We start from the raw sequence: 17,855 nt of genomic DNA on the forward strand, positions 1-17,855 counted from the left end.
TAAAGTTCTCGCAGCAAACTGCACGTGCAAAAGGTCTCTTGCCTCCACACACAAAGGAGTATTTTTCTACCACTTGTTCTGTTTTCTACAAGGAATGTACCCACTCTTCAGGTGACCCGTTAACCCCTTACTCAGCCATCTTCTAGAAACACCATAGAAAATGCCCTCAAGTTATGTGGCACCAGAAAGGACTCTGTTCTTAGAGGTAGACTGCTGAGGCTACATGGCTGGTATCAATGGGGAGGGGCTCCCAGGATGGGGTCAGGGTCACTAATTTGATCCTTTGTTCTTTTCTTTCTGGGTTGGCATAAGGTCTTCTTGTAAGTCAGACCAAGGAATTTCTTTTGCATGTCAGTTGAGTGGATTCTATGGCAGCCAAACCAAGCAGCAGAATGCAGAGACTTGTCCAGCCTCTCTCACTACAGATCCATCCAGAATATGATCCAGACTAAAAGCTGGATAGCATCTGCTGCTGTCTATCAGGCACAAAAGTTCCATGAGACAAGAGGGTTTCTTGGTAGTGATAGATACTCCACTCAATGGTAGAGGAACCACAGGAACCTAGATGGGGAGCAACACACACACACACACACACACACACACACACACACAATCGAGTACACTGTCAAAATCGGTGAAGTGTGAATTAGGTCTGGAGATGATACTAAGGTCAGTTTCCTGGTGCGGGTGATGCATGCACTACGTCCATGACCCTGTGCACTCAAGTTACACAAGGTGTGACAACTGGGGGAATCTGGGGAAGGGCACTGTGGGGCCTCCCTGGACTCTTTTTGCAACTTCCCATGAGTCCATAATTATTTTAAAATAAAAGTTTAGAAAGTCGTTTGAAAAGCTCCATGAGAATGTGACCATCTGATGTCATTAGACGGTCTGATAGTTTCTGAAGCCCGTGGGGCCTCTCTTCTCTAGCCATGGCATTTTTAAGTGTTTCCTTTTGCCTTTCTCTAAGAAATGAAGTCAGCGTACCTTCTGATCTATAAAATGTAGCCTCTAAACAGGACAGCCTGGAGCTGGGATGGGGAGGGATAACCAGGTTTCTGAAAGGTTCATCCTGGGCTCACCAGGCCTGCCTTCCAACCAGCATTCCAACAAGATGGTACCTTTCTGCTGCCTCATGGGCGTTGACAATGACCTGAAGGTTCGAGGAGTAATCCTTAAGTGGCAAACATACATGAGGTCATTCGATAAGAAAGAGGGAGGAAAGAGGAATCCAACTTTGTCCAGGACTTTGCTCTTCCTTCTATCTCCAGAAATTTTCCACCAGGATCTCTCATGGCCAAAGGAACTCATCAGTTTAGACTCTAATCTAAATGAGTCTTTGCCCTCCCCCATCAGTCCCCACGCTGTCCTTTCTGGCATCTACCACGACCTTATTTTGGGGTTTACTACTTATTGTTTGCATCTCTGCATTCCCATATGAACACCATGAGAAATTCATCTCTTTGGCTCATGACTGTGTTCCCAGAGCTGAGGACAGTTAAGTGTTTGTTGACTGACTGAAGAGATGAATGAAACATCTCCAAAGTCATGGCCCATTATGAGAATATGGTAATTCTCAAACACAGAGCTCTTTATTAAACCACACAAAGCCTTGATTAATCATCATCCACAGTAGTTCGTGTATGTGATGACCATTTTATGTCTAACTAAGAGCATGAACATGACCACTTCGAGTAGTATCTTCAACACAATCCACTGAGTTCAAGTCCTATATGATCTCAACAAAAAGATCTGATTCCTGCTGAAAGTTTCTGTCCAAGATAGAAAGACATATGTAGGTAAGGAGATCAATGGGGAGAGAGGAACATACTAAACACATATATAGGCATGTTTCCTCATCTTTAAGATCTAATCCTGATGCTTCTTTTGCTCTTCTAAGCCTGTACTGAGGGGAATCCTTGAGCAAGAAAAGCATTGGGGAAATGGGTTCTCTGAACACAGGAAGGCAGAGAACAAGGGAGAAGGAGCCCCCCAAGATTGCTGCATGGCCTCGGGAGGCCATCTTGGATGGTGTCCCCGTTTCCGTTGTCTGGGCTCACAGGGTTTTAAAGAGGTCAGGTGTGAGGACTGCCCTGTCACCTTGTCTAGTATTGAGCTGTCTAGTGTCAAGCTGTCCTACTCTGGAACAGGTCACATCACTGCTCAAAAAGGATAGACTTCGGAGAACCCAGGACATCATGAAACAACTCATAGTGGGTTGTGTTTTCAGATGTGGTAAAGTACTTTAAACAAATCACTAACCTTACATGCATCAGCTTTAGTAAGGAAAGAAAAAAATCCCCCAAAGACTCCTTTAAAAGTCACAAGAATAAGAAACAAGGAGGCCAATGACCTCTCAGCTTTAAAAGAATACATGGAGCCAAACCGCCCAAAAGTTAGTCTTCTGATACCAAAGTCAGCATGTGCTGAGTGACCCCCCTTCATTTCACGCTTCTCTTAAAAGAAAACAGGCTGGACTGTTTCAGTAAATAACAAAAGGTCAGAGAAATGCTACTCACAACATGAGCAAAATAACTGCTCAACCTGCCAAAACGTTTCCAAAGGCCCCACAGGCAGAAAAATCCAGTGGTGAAATAGTCCACAGAGCAAAGTAGCAAGAGAAAGGACATCAGGCCTCCTGCTTGTATTTCATCAATAAGAAATAAAAATACAAATTATGCCATCAGTTTCAGTTTCAACCAACACTGAGATAGCCCTTCCCTCATAAAAAAGGAGGATGCCTGTGTGCATCGTTCAGTTTTTCTGACTCCTCTCCTCAGGCTCTATTCTGATTTTTAAATCCGAGCATAAATGTGGAGGTCAGGAGGATACGTACTCCAGAGAAACTTCCAACTAGTTAAACTCCAGCCACCTGAGGTCGGGCACTGCACGTTTGTTTTATCTATAGAAGTTCTCTGAGGTGAACGGGATGCTAATTGTAGGAGCTTTATAGAGAGACAGAAAATAAACACATCCAAGGTAGACAATATCCCTCGCAGGATATTGTCTCATCTGATTCTGAATCAACGATATGGTGGGCTACTGTTGCCCCCAAAGCATGCTAGCTCTTAGCCATAAGACAATGCCACATGTGGGGTCTGTTGCAAGACTCGCTGCGAAGGTGAGATCTTATCCACCTCTGGCCTCCCTGGGACACGGCCCATGGCTGAGGCTCAGCATATTCAGTAGTGGACTCAATGACACCCTGTGACTCAATGACACCCTGACATACGTGCCACACTCCTGGCTTAAAACAGCAGGGCAGCAATTTTACAGAGTCTTCCCTGTGAAACACTGGACCTGCAAGATGCTGCCTGGGTGCAAAATAACTCTGATTTCAAGAAGGAATTGATTTTGGAAATACTTCATACAATTACAACATTCCTCCGTTTGGGAATCACAATGCACAGGGGCATAGTAAAGATTCAGCCACGTCCTGCAAGAAAGAAGCCACTTCCCAAGTGGTCTTCAGAGATGTCTGTCAATGAACACGTACTACCATTCCCAGAAACTAGTGCTTTATAGAGGGCATCCTGGGGAATACTGCCTTAGAATTGTTTCTGATTTGTGTCTAATCATATCTAATCTTATCTAATGTGTCACTAAGTCCAGCAGATTCTTCCTTCATGAAGAATATATATGTCTACATATATGTATATATGCTGTGAATATATATAAGACTATATATGTAAGAATATTATTATGTATATTATGTTAGATTATATTACACACATGTACACACACAAGGTGGTCAGTACTACCCACCTAACACTATTGTTCATCTCCTGTTCTTCAACACTTGGCTTCACAGTATCATAGATTCACAGAAGGTCAGGGCTCAAGTGATCTTTTGTGACTATTTAGTCATATACTAAAGGTCAACCCCAAATTTAACACAGGAGTTCACAGAGGCCCCCATGGTGAAGGGACTGGCCTATGATATCACAATGTGATGTGTCTGACTCATTAAGGATGAAAGTGGTTTTGAGTGACTCCTCCCTGCCTCCTGTCCACTCTGCAGACAGGGGTTACAGCAGTGGCCCCCAGAGGAGAAGGAAGGGAAGCCAATGCTAACGAAGCAAACGCCCAACACGTGTGTACACATCTCCCACTCAAGTTCTTCAACAACCCTGCAAGGGAGGTATTTTACAGACCAGTAAATTCAAAACCACCCAGTAAACAAGTAGACTCACCAGGATTTGAACCAAGAACAGCTTGACTCTAAAACTGATACTCCTGCTAGCCTGTCATACTCCTGTTCAACAAAGATGCTGTCGATCAAATCATGCTGAACTAAATATTAAATCAGAAATTTTGCATACCTGAACTTGGTGGCACTTTGCTGTCACTATCACAAGGAAGATCAAAATACTCTCTCCTCTGAGAATGTGGGGGAGATAATAAATTTTCACTACTAATGAAAAAGGTATCATGTTAACAAAGCAATAAGAACTAAATTACGGTATGGCTGAACATCATGAATCATATATATGGAAAGTTTTGTATGACCAGTTAACAACTGGGCAAATGTTCACTTTGGCTGTTTTTCATAAAATCATGATGGGCAACTGCCCAGTGAACAGGGTGCTCTTGGTGGAAGTGGTCGTGGTGACAGGACGTTTACATTTCATCCATAAAAAATACTATTCCAAACGGCTATGGTCCTAATGGGGAATGGGAATTTTCTGCAGGGATAATTGGTAAACTCTATGGTCACTCATTTTCTTCTCCATCCTTCCATAATCCAAACGTCTTTACTTTTTAGGTACTTTGAACACTATATGAAATTATAGTCTTTTGGAGAATTTCTAAAGCAAACATGTGGTCCATAAGTACAAGCAAAGTATTTAAAACAACAACAACAAAAATGAACAAATAATAATAGTAACAAAAAAAATCTACAAATAACCAAATTAAGTAGAATACTGGCAAGGAAGGATTCATGTTTCTCATAGCAGTAATTAACATGGAACCAGGCTTATGAATATATCATGAAGTTTCAATATTAGCAGAGGGGAAACTTTTTAATTTTAATATTTAAAAGAATAACTGTATAAGCATATGGGAGGAAAAAGTGGCTCATACTAGGAAAGATATTTTATATTTGATTGTCAAGGCACAATTTTCAGTCAGTCCTAAGTAGTGAACTTCAGCATTAGACTAGAAAATAAAACCAAATAAAACCAAAGCAAGTTATAAGACTTCGTGTCTCTACTGATCCTCAAATATAAAATGCTAATCTTCCTAGTATCTTTAAAAAAAAGACATCAATGAGATTTTTACTCATTAAAAGTATTAGAAACGATGCAGGAGTGAATATTTACAAAGAAACAGAATTTGTTGAATCTTGCATATTTATGTCATGGCTTATCTGGAAAAAGATTTGCTTTAAGTTAATTGAAAGCAAATTGAAAGTCAGCACTTTCACTTGCCACTTTCTTATTAACATTCCAGACTCCATTTACTCACTTTCTGCACATGCCCTCATGTCTTAGGGGGGTGCTCTTATTAAAAAATAGCACTTTACTTCCTCTGTGTTCAAGCCAGTGTGTTAGGGTCTGTCCAGCACCGGTTCTGCCCAGGAGAAATGGTGCACAGATTAAGGCATCAGATCTGGATCAGGGATACCGGAGGCATCAGTCAGGAAGGCAGGTGGAAGAACAGGCAAAATGAATAGCTGCCGAGCATCTGCTGTTTCAGACCTGATTTAAGTGAACACACAGACAACAGACACCAGCTCTAGAAACAAAAACATATTTTAATGGTAACTAAAATTATCCCGAGGATGCACACAGTGTGGGTTTATCTCCTCATTATGCAGCTCCCACGTATACAGCATTGATTATGTATCAGGCGCCGTTCTAAGTATTTGGCTCACATTAATTCCCTCAAAACTCACAAGGACCCTAAGAGGAAGATGCTATTTACTTGACACTTTGCAAATGAGGAAAAGGAGCCACGAAGAAGACCTCGGATAGGAAAAGGCAGAGCTGGGGTTTTGAATCCAGGAAGGTGGCTCAAGTCCATGCAGACAGCCGACACGTCCCTGACCAACTGTGAAGCTGGCTGATAAGAAGCACATTCATTCAGAGCAATCAGAAGTCATTTCTGATATAAGACTATAGTGCAACATTCAGAGAAGGGTTAAAATATTCTGTGATCCTACCACTGCCTACATGGCACAACCCAATGACTGGAGAGACCTCAGAAGTTTCTGAATCCTGTTTCCAAACACCAGTGATCAGTGCAAAGCTCCCGCCCTAACACCCTAAGCCATTTATAGTACACACGGGGCGGCGGGGAGGGCTGCTCCTTGAGATGGACATGAGAGACTGTGATTCCAGGAATTTGCTTATTTCTGTTACGATCTAGATATGAATAATTTAATTGCTACAGTTAAAAGACTTGTCTGTTTTTAGAAAAACGAGATTTTTATTTGGGATTCCCCAGTATATTAGAAAGACAATTCTCAGTAAATTGTGGGCAAGAAGGAAATAATATACATACTTGTGGCTAAGAGCAGCTAACCAGAAAAAAAAAAAAAGGAAAGAAATTCTGGACTTGCACAGTTCCAATTCCAAAAACTGCTCTGTGTTTTCTCTCTTTCTGTCTACTAAGCAGTCCTGTCTTATCGAGGAGGATCACTTCCCACCTGTGTCTTTTACGTTCTTGACATGCACATAAAGTTAATGTTTATTTTCCACCCACTGAAAGCTTGCTCAAATTATTCTTCGGTCTTGACTTTCAGGAGTTGCAATTTGTTTGGAAAGCTTCTGCGCCAGAGAAAGCTTCCTTTTATGTACAACAAATTCCCCACTATGGAGAATGTTTGCTTGGGAGATAAAGGGATGTCTGTCTGGTGGCTTTTCTGCTTTGTAACAATGGCCATGCATAACGTGACTGAACCAAAGCGAGAGCGTGCTTAGAGGACACCCATCTTCCTTTGAAGAGTACGCCTCTTAATTGGGGTCATGATTATCAAGGCCAGTTTTTAATAGTCCACTGTTATTTGAAACCACCACATGTTTGTATTATAAATTAATACATGTATTCAAAATATGGGTTATGAAAAAGACACCAGATGTAGCAGCCCTGCCCTCGCCCTTCACTCTGAGGATTAGATTTCAACTGAAATGAGGATCAGATCTTCAAGTGGGTGGTCAAAGGCACCCTCCTGCCTGCACACGGGGAGTGCGCTCGCTGGATCTTCACAAAACCATCTGAGGAGAACATAAAGCCAGAGCCATGAGGTCTTCTAAAGGTCACATGGACTGTGGGCACAGATGAAACAGAAAAGCATGAATGCAAAGCTGCAAAGCATGGGCCTGTACCTGGATCCGGCCCGTGGATTGTACAGCCCCACCTCTGTACCTAACAAAGAGCACCTGATTGCAAGCTCAATTCCTATTAAGGACATTTGGAAGACAAAGCACACGCAAAGGGAAGGGCCTGGCAGTTAGCATCATTATCTTCCTTTACTGAAGGCACAGCTGAGGCCCAAGAAAGTTAAGTGAGCCACAGCTAGATGGGTCTAGGGAGGGACTTGCTACCCGCTCTAGTTCCATGAATTCTTAACCAGATGTTCTCTGGAGCCTGTGTTACTGGTCACCAATAAAATAGGGTGACAGTGTGGACAGTTCAATACAAGCATTACCTGATAAAAAGACCAGCTTGGTGATACTTCAAAGCCCTCTCTGTCCTCTAGGGGCTCAGCCTGTGTCCCAAGGGTTTAACCGTTATCTTGATTCACTTCTCTTGCAGGACACACTGTCCATACTTCTGAGTGAAAAACCACATCTGATTTATTTGAACGTTCAGGTCTTCAAATACCAAAATGGCCTAGTGTGAAATCCTAAAGTTGAGAATTTGGCTTGGAGAGATGCCATTTACCAGCCAGGATAGGTGACGTGGTTTAAAGAGTCCAAACTTCTTTTCTTTCTTCGCAACCAAGTTAGTTGCTTGGTATACTTGGGCTACTTACTTTTTAACCCTCACTAGGCAAAAACTTTTTAACTGGGTTTCCCCTGTGCAAAAACCATGGGAAGACAACATCTACCTATCTCTCAGAGGTATTGTGACAATCACCTAATGGATGTTTCACAGCACACTAGGAAAGCGCAGGGGCATATACTGCCACCACGACGTCATCTGTGGTTGGCTACTCACTCACACTCCAACATTTTGACACCACCCCCCAAAAAGTAAGAAATTAGTTTTGATCTTATTTGGGGGTTTTCACAAAATGTCACATTAAAAACATTAACATTCTAAAAACTAAATTAACTGAATGTGGCAAAGGAACATACTAACACTTACTAATGGTGCTATTTCAATCTACGAGTTCTTTAAGGAGAGAAAGAACTTAACAGGATGGTTCATTAATCAAATATATTTGATGGGACAAATACAGTCAGTAGTCTAATTCTGTTTCAGTTTAGAGAAGACTAAACATGTAGTCATCATGTATTCGTTGAATGCTTGCTTTTTACCAGTTATATTAACTCAAACTACAAAATGACTTCGGTAAAATATGCACAGACAGGTGATCGCTTTATGGAAAAAAGAAATTAACACAGAGTTAAATATGACTCACTGAAGGGTTCTGCTATAAAGGTGACAGATCATGTGGTACCTACTTAAATTCATGTCCGATACCATACATTTATGAGATGGCCCAGCTGGCCAGCTCTAGGGGTGTATAGTTAAGGTTATACAGGTCTTCTTAAGAGTTTGGGGCCCCCAAATAGGGTGAATCAACCCATACAGGCCTACCCTTGTCCCCATCTTCCAAACTAGATCCTAAGGAATCAACTGTGCACAGAATAGGTGAGGTAATTAACAGTCATGTTCTCCGCCTGTTAAAACCAAATACATATCCACTAACTGAGGTTGACCCAGGACAATCTCTTTCTTGACTGTTTTCATCAGTTTATACCAAATCGGAAAAAATAAGGAAGGCAGTTTTTTCAAAATTTAATTCATCCTATTTTACAATCGTGTAGTTTATTCCAATATTTTGTCATTACCATTATTTTGTGTTAAATATTATTTTACCAGTAAGAATAAAAAGTAGCTGATTTATTAACACTCCAATTTGGCAAAATAAGAAGTTAGCCTGTCTGTATTTGTCTTTAAAGTGGGAAAATGGAGGGGGGAAGAAATAATTTGGTCAGTTTTATTCTCCAGTATTCCCCATGCCCTTCCTTTCCGTCCCCGCTCCCTCAAGATCCCCTTTCTCTGCTCTATCCATCTCCTGTCTAGTTTCATAAGATTCCTTTTTTATATCTCTGGCTTCTATATATGAATCCTACTTTTTTATTGTTATTCTACTTTTTTTGTTTTTGTTCTAATACATGACAGTAGAATGCATTTTGATACATCATACATAAATGGAGTATAACTTCTCATTCTTCTGGTTGTCCATGATATAGAGTTACACCAGCCACGTAATCAAATATGCACCTGGGGTAATAATGTCCTATTCATTCCACTATCTTTCCTACCCCCAAAGCCCCTCCCCTCCTTTCACGCCCTTCTGTTTAATCCAAAGTAACCGCTTTTCTTCCCACCATCTCCCCTTAGCATTCACATATCAGAGAAAACATTTGGCCTTTCGTTCTTTGGGATTGACTTATTTCACTTAATGTAATATTCTCTAGCTCCATCCATTTACCTGCAAATGCCATAATCTCATTCTTCTTTGTGTATATATACTACAGTTTCTTGGTATATATCTGTTGAAATGCACCTAGGTTGGTTCCATAGTTTAGCTGTTGTGAATTGGGCTGCTATAAATATTGATACAGCTGCATCACTGTAGTATGCTAATTTTAAGTCCTTTGGGTATAAACCAAGGAGTGGGGTAATTGGGTCAAATTGTTCCAAGTTTTCTGAGGAATCTCCATACTGCTTTCCAGAGTGGTTGCACCAATCTGACAGCCCCACCAACAATGTATGAGTGAACCTTTTTCCCCACATCCTTGCCAACATTTATTGTTCCTTATATTCTTGATAATTGCCAGTCTACCTGGAGTGAGATAAAATCTTAGAGTAGTTTTGATTTGCATTTCTCTAATTGATAGAGATGTTGAACATTTTTTCATATATTTGTTGATCAATTGTTATCTCTTCTGTGAAGTGTCTGTTCAGTTCCTTAGCCCACTTATTGATTGGGTTATTTGGTTTTTTAGTGTTAAGTTTTTTAAGTTCTTTATATATTCTGGAGATTAATGCTGTCTCTGAGGTGCATGTGGTAAAGATTTTCTCCCATTCTGTAGGTTCTCTCTTCACATTATTGTTAGTTTCCTTTGCTATAAAGAAGCTTTTTAGTTTGGTTCCATCCCATTTATTGTGAATTCCACTTTTATATATAATTATAACACTAAAAAAAAAAATAGAAAGGAGACTAGTAAAGTAAATAGATCAGGGGAAGGAGGACGCAAGGGAAAGGGGAGGTACTAAGGAAAGATATTGATCAAATTACACTATATGCATGCATGAATATTTCACAAAGAAATATGAATATGTATAATCATTATGCACCAATAAAAACCATAAAAAATGAAGTATTTCTGTATAGAAAAAGGAAATAAAATGTTTTAAAACCCAAAAGTTTGGTCCACACGACCTCAGTTACCTTATGCTAAAAACTCATAAAGATCAGAGATTCATATGATCAAATGTTTCCAAGGACACAATGCATCATTTCAATATGTAATGCAAGAGGATTTTGAGATGTACTAATAAATGGAATTGCTAGAAAAGTAGGCTTCCATCTAAAATCAAAGGAAATGGAGATTCTATGGTACTATACAAACGGAAATTGTATTGTCGTTCTGCAAGTAGAATTAATAATTTTAATTAAAACTCAAAGAGCATGCAAAGGCAAGATAATCCAATATGTTTGAATCATAATTATAAGGAATGAAAATACTATTGGTTTTTCCACTTTTAGAGCTTTTTCTGTAGAAACTATAGTCAAGTATTGACTGTGTCTGAGGTTAAAGAACAGAGGATTAACCATTCAGGTAAGAAAAAAAAGAACGCAGGTGTTACCCACCTTGGCACTGTGACAGAGGCTGGGAGCAGACAGGCAAGAAGGTGGAAGAGCTAATGTTCTCATGTTTTTAACGGGTCATTCAGTGATGATCTCTATGGTCAGTAGAATATGAAATGAGGGTTCGAGGATTTTGTATGAGTGTAAGCAATGTCCTTGAGTGTAGGGACACACTATGGAGGGAAGAGTCTTAGGGAAGAGGTGGCCGAATAGGGAAGAGAACCCTCATTACCTTAAAAGGAAGACAACAGAGTCACATGTTTATAAACTGGGAGACGCTGATGCTATGGGTTTATTGTGTCCCCTCAAAAGATAAGATCCAGTCCCTGGTACCTGGGAATGTGACTTTATTTGGAAATGGGGTCTTTGTTGATGAAATTACAATGAGGTCACAGGTGGGCTCTAGGCCAGTATGACTACGTCCTCCTAAGAAGTAGGAAACAACTTGTGAAGACAGAGACACGCGGCAAGCCAAGGAATACCGAGGATTGATGGCCACCCCCAGAAGCTGGAGAGGCAAGGGAGGACTCTTCCTGGGGCCTTCTGAGGGCGCCTGACCCTGCTGACACCAGATCTGGACAACCAGCCTCCAGAAGGGCAGACAGAACATTCCTGCTGTTTTATGCCACCCCGTTTACTGTACTTAGTTATAGCAGCCCTGGACTGGCACCAATGGTATACGCATATTATTTAGAGATGCGAAGGTAATCACCCAAAGGACTGTCCACAAGCCAGGCGGGATCAAAGGTGCTGTCTCAGGGATGTGGGCCTAAGTGAGGAGCTGAGCAAAGCAGGTACAGAATCGTTCATTATCAGCCTTCCTTGCTCTTCGGTTTTTTAACCACATGTATGTTGTTTTTTCTTTAAAACAGTGTAAATAAAATACCCGTGTGATATTATCAAAACACAGCTCTCTCCATGACTGTCAACATACTCCAATGACAGACGGCTGTCTCTTCCACTTCTCCCCCGCCTCCTAGTTCCCCAGACACTGTCCCAGTTTTCAGGGAGAGCAGAGCTGGGCTGGGGGGCGGCCATCGGCCTGAACTTTGAAGGAGGCTGATGTCTGATCAGATGTGTGCTCACACTCTGGTCTCCACCTCAACCCCAAACACAAATTATTTCTGGACTTTTTGTGGGTTTGCATCAGGGATGAGGGTGATTTTCCCTACTGACTTGGCTGATTAAGCATGGACTACAATGAACACTGAGAAAGCTCATCACTGGCTTCCTTTGTAGATTAAAAATGCAAACAGTGCCTGGCAAAGATTGCAGCAATTCGGTTAGCCTTTATCAGAAAACCCCACAACAGCACTTCATCACCAACGTTTGCTCATGGTGTTTACTGAACCCACAAGAAGAAATTCTGAGCGTCCCCCCCCCCCCATGGCCTGGTTCCAGGGCTTTTGGTTGGTACAGGCTGGGACTCTCCTGGCTGTGAGAAGCCTCATGCCCTCTGCTCACATTGAACCCAGCAGCTTGTAATGTTGTGGCAAAATGCTGCTGTCACCGCCCACATGAACAGGCCTATTGATGACTGTGGGGACCTAGTGCAAGGACCCTGGCCGCCATCACAGAGCACTGGGAAGCACGTTAGTGTCTCTGGCAGGACCCAGAGACAGAAACAGCATGCAAAAGACAAACACAGGCGTGGGAAGGCTTTGCTGAGGTCTGTTTGCACGCAGCTCCGAGTGGCAGCTGGAGAGCACCTTGCCATTTGTTGGCACTGAGGAAGGGCCAGGTGAGTGGAATCTGAATGAAATGCCTAGGGGCTATCGTATGGAGGAACACGCAGGGAGCAGAACAAAGGGGTGGCATTTGATCAGCAGCAGAATCCTGATTGCAGTCACGGCCCAAGGGGAAACCGTTTGCTTTTATTTTTTTTCTAGCCTTCGGTCTCCCTGGGTGACACCTTCCAGCCATCCAGGTGATTACCTTACCTGCCCACATGGTTATTAGGTGTCTACACCAAGTGTTTTCCCTGGCTTCTATGTTGCAGGGGCAAGGTCACCTCAGAATGGACTTCCAAGACAGGTGAGAGGCATGCCAACGAGAAAGCCAGTCACAGTGCAAAACCCCACAGCATGAATGCATCACTACTGCACAGAGTACAAGGTGGCTCCGTTTTTACTCTGCAATCTTGAACAGACTCCCCCTTCTAGACCCGCATGCGGAAGAGATCGTGGTCCTCGGTAAAGCTGGCTACGTTCAGTTACACACATCTGCTTTCTAATTGTCTCCCTTACTGTCCCCTGCAGCTGGCCTCCTCCCCTTTCTCGCTTTTAAAACATCACCTCTCAACATATCATGAGGAAGACCAAACCCTTAGACTCAGATGTTCCAGAAACCTGATATATTAGTTGTGCTTTGAATATGCCTGGCTACTTCTCATCTGCTTTTTTTCTTGGTCACATGAAAACTGCTGTAAATAAAGTCTGTATTTTTTGTTACGGTCACCATCGAATAAGATTAGCAAGTCTTTTGCTGTAATACAGGAACATGAAAGATGTAATTTTGCTCATTCTATACATACACACATGCACAAACATGCACACACACACACACACACACAGAGCAATGGATCATTTGAACCTTCCTAGAACTACTAGAGTTCCTTAGCAACATAACCAAAAACATGGCAATATGCTTTGGATCTCCAAGTTTTGGACTTACTATGTGAATTGCTTAAGAGGTACATAATTTAAGGCTTCAAGACCTAGTTTTACCAAAAGGTATTTTAGTAGGTATTGGCCTACAGAACCTTCTTACAGAGCAGGGAACCTGTATCAGCTGTCCCACTCAGGAGCCAGGCTCACCTTAGCCAGAAGGGCTGGGTAGGTCACAGACAAGCAGGGCGGACAGTTTCTCAATCCCGAGGAATAAGCACAACCCAGCTCCAAAAGGACAGCGTCATAACTCATTGTGATCCTCATTACCTGATGAACTTGTTCAGAAAAAGGTGGCGGGAGACATCCAATCAATTAATCTTAAAAATGAAAAAAAAAAAAAAAAATGAGCAAAGTGCCCACATCTCTTCCCATGTTCCTGGCAGAGGCTGGGAGTTGACCAAGTGGGAGAAATAAGAGGAACAATAACTGCCCAAACAAGAAGAGAGGAAAAAGCAAAGCAAAGCTGAGCTGAGTCAGAAAAAAAGGGCAACAGGAAGCGGAATGATCTTTGGATAAGGACGGTATGACATAAAGCACTCTGCACGACAAATCGCTTTTCTACAAAGCATGAGAAGAGGCACAACAAACACAAAAATCAGTTCAGGCCTGGAGAAGGGCTCCATTCCCCCTCGAGGGGCTTCGTCCTACCCAACTTCCACAGGTGCTGCCAGGCTGCCTCGGAGAGGGTATTTTTTATTGTCATTTGAGTTTATCTGTTCATAGAGTGAGTGATTTTCCAATTTTAGTTTGCGAAGAAAGGTTAGACAGGAAGAGTACAATGTTCTTTCACTTAGAAAATAATCCAATCCATCCCAGTGCCTAAGGCTCCCCGGGTCTCTGCTGCTGTTCCTGCCTGGAAGAGCCAAGGACTAGCCACACCACTGACCAGCTGCTGGTGGCCATGAGACCAATTTTACCTCATCTTCCCAAGACAACAGCACCCCTATTCCAAGCATCCCCGTCCAGATAAGGCAGAGAACACCAGCACAATGCTTGGCCCACAGGAAGCACAAAATAAATATTCACAGAGGGAACAGGAAGCAAGAAATACTTCTCCAACCCAAAGAGATGAAACACCAGAGCCAGGGTGCTCCTGTCACTAGCCACAAGAGAGCCAAGCAGGGCAGCTCCTCTTCTAGGACAACTCAACCTATGTTTGTTGAATGAATAAGAAAAAGAGAAAAAGAGAATAGCTTTGAAACTTAGAAATAAAAACATTTCAGGAGAATAAATCACATTTTTTTTTTTGGCGGTACTGGGGATCGAACCCAGGGCTTTGTGCTTGTGAGGCAAGCACTCTACCAACTGAGCTTTCTCCCCAGCCCTAAATCACATTTTAATTATACTAACTATGCCATCTAAGGAATGTGGTGATAAAGTTTTCAAAAAATAAAAGTCTTATTTTTCATACAAAACTGGAATTTTGTAAGATGGGGTTTTGCCTAAAGACGAGAACACACCCATGTATTTTCTTTGGACTAAAAGTACAAGAACTTTGTACAAGTACAAAATAAAGAAAAACAATCAGAACTGCTTTCACAGTAAGGGTATTTGCTATCAAATTAGTCGGCACTGTTGTGGCGGATCACCTCCCAGGTGTACGCAAGTGGTCGGTGAGAATCCAGAACTGAAAGTAAGGAATTAGGACCCAGGTCACAGCTCGACCTCCTGCTCAGAGTAAGTGCAGGGTCTCTGACCAAATTAGGTCTTGTTGGACCTCGGAGCAGCCCTTCTGCCTTCCAGAAAGGAGGTGGACAGTGGCTATTTTGGTCTGTCTGCCCATCTTGTCTGCCTGTGGCTGGCAAGGTCAGCCACTTAGCTCGCCACCAGGCCAGTGACGAGGTGCCTCCTCTCTTAGCCAGCCATCCACTCTGACATGAGCCACTCACAGGATCCTGGAGGGACCCAGCAAGGAAGTTCCAGAGGGCAGACAAACACTCACCACCACCATGGCATAAGTACTGTTCCAAGCTACGGACAGTGGCATTCTGTCATCGAAGAAGGGGACAGTACATCAGAACTTGACAGAGGAACAGGCCCCAAACTGTTGTCCCCAGATGAAAAACTCACATCAACAGGAATATAAAAATGTTATTTAGAACTTCTGTTCTCAGAGGTTTAATACAAAGGAGAGATTGTTGTGCCGGGGAACAACGTGGTCCAACGTTCACAAAGCCAGAATTCTCTCACTGAACATTTTGTTTCCAAAACACTAAGGAATACAGCAAGATTTCAAGACGGGGTAAAGAAGCTTCTTCTGGAAACAAGAAGAAAGCTGAAATCCTTCACAGAGGGCTGAAATCCTTCCAAGAAAACACGATGCTCTCAGTGACCATAGGCGTCTCTGGGCAGGGGAGCCAGTGCGTATGGTGAGCCCACCCGTCCCCAGATCTGTGGAAGAGGTATGGAGTGGGAGGAAGCAGCCTAAGAGTTTTTAAAGCAACAGAATGTTCTAGTAACAGAGCACGGGAATGGAGAACCTCAAGCACTTTTCAAAAATAAATTAAAAAAAAAAAAAAATTCCTTGGAGGCCTGGGAGTGTAGCTCGGTGGTAGAGCACCTGCCTAGCATGCACAAGGCCCTGAGTTCCAGTCCCAGCACAGCCAAAAAAAAAAAAAGGAAAGAAGTTAAATTAACCCTTTGGGTCCAGGGTTCCAGGCAGTTTGGCACAGTTTTACCTCCACTGGGATTGTTGGCTGGAAAGGAACGTGCACCACCCTTTACTACCCGTCCCGAGGAGACCGCCTTTATGATGGTGGCACGGGAGGAGCAGGATGGCTGACGAATGACCTCTCTTGAATGTCCACCATATCTGAACGCGTTACAGAAGGAAGAACCAAAAGCCCCAACCGGAAAGAAAACTCAAGAGTGTCAATTCGTTTCTCTTATTTTTATTTCCTTACTTTTTAACTTTTCCACTGAAAACACTCTCATTATTATCCCTTATCCTCTCCCCTTTATGGAACAGGAAGGTTCTGGAAGGCAGTGCAACATGAATGGAGATGCCAGGCTTTGAATCCAGGTCCACCCACCCTGTCCTGGCCCCACTGCCCTGTGGGATCCATGTCCAGATACTCCACTTTTCTCCTACTCAATTTCCTCATCCATAAAATTGGAGTCAAGATGCCCTTCTTCGATCCTTTGCCAATCAAAGTGTAATAAATAATGCAGTGAAGCGTTCAGCATGCAGCGGTGCCTCTTCCCCACCCTCGCACCTTTCACTGAACTTGCCCACAGCAGAGGCTTACGTTAGATTTAATAAGACAGTAAAATACTTTATTCCTCTAGCTTTTCCTGGTAACAGTCCTCGGCCTTTTCTCCTCACTTCTCTCCCTGTCTCTGAACTAGCACACTTTAGATGAAGTGTGTGCACCATTATTTTTATATATATATATACACCTCCCTATAAAGCTTGACACTGTGCACTAAGCGTTGTTTTAATTAATGGCCAGGATGGTAGTAAAACCATCCTGGCTGCATGTCCTACCCCTGAAATTTCAAGGAAACTTTTTTAAAATATACAAAGGAAATACTTAAAGAGGCAAAGGAGAATAGAAGGGAACAACAGAGATAAGTCAGGAAGGTCAAATTCTCAGCTTTGTCTCCAAATTACTGGTGTTTTTGAAGAGCATGCATACTATTAAACACATTTAAGGAGTCAAAAATCATGGTGACTAAAACTTTCAGTAAGAATTAACAGAAGCTGACACGGAAATTTTTAGGGTGATCATCCACTTGAAAAAAGACATTACTTTAAGTAATTCCTTTCGACAGGTGGCTGAGGATGAAGACGGAGTGGAGTGACCGTCTGGCTCTTGCAGTCAGCACCACGCCCAAACCTCTTCCTTCTCTCAACGCACTTGGGCAAAAATACTTAACGGGGCACCTGCATGTGGCAAATGTGGTTTCAGGACAGAATGAGCAAGGGATCCAGGTGACGAGGTCCCCCTCTGAGGCCCTCTGAGGCACCACAGGGCAGCAACGTCCACCGAGCAGAGCTGGGGCCACAGGGGACTCAAAGGGAAAACCAGGGACTCTCACTAGTGACCCGTGGAGAGGATGAGATCCTGAGGCGCCAGGGCCCTGGAGGGGTGGAGCGCAGCTGCAGGGCACGTGGAGAAGCACCTGCA

The 17,855-nt window shown here is 42.7% G+C and overlaps 1 protein-coding gene across 2 annotated transcripts in view; it reads right to left on the bottom strand.

Moving 5' to 3' along the window:
* The window catches only part of BCL2 (BCL2 apoptosis regulator), a 169,395-nt gene that overhangs the window by 101,131 nt on the left and 50,409 nt on the right, over positions 1 to 17,855 (bottom strand). The gene's annotated exons all lie outside the window — the stretch shown is intronic.

The sequence above is a fragment of the Sciurus vulgaris genome (assembly GCF_902686455.1).
Source record: "Sciurus vulgaris genome assembly, chromosome: 13".
Taxonomy (NCBI): domain Eukaryota; kingdom Metazoa; phylum Chordata; class Mammalia; order Rodentia; family Sciuridae; genus Sciurus; species Sciurus vulgaris.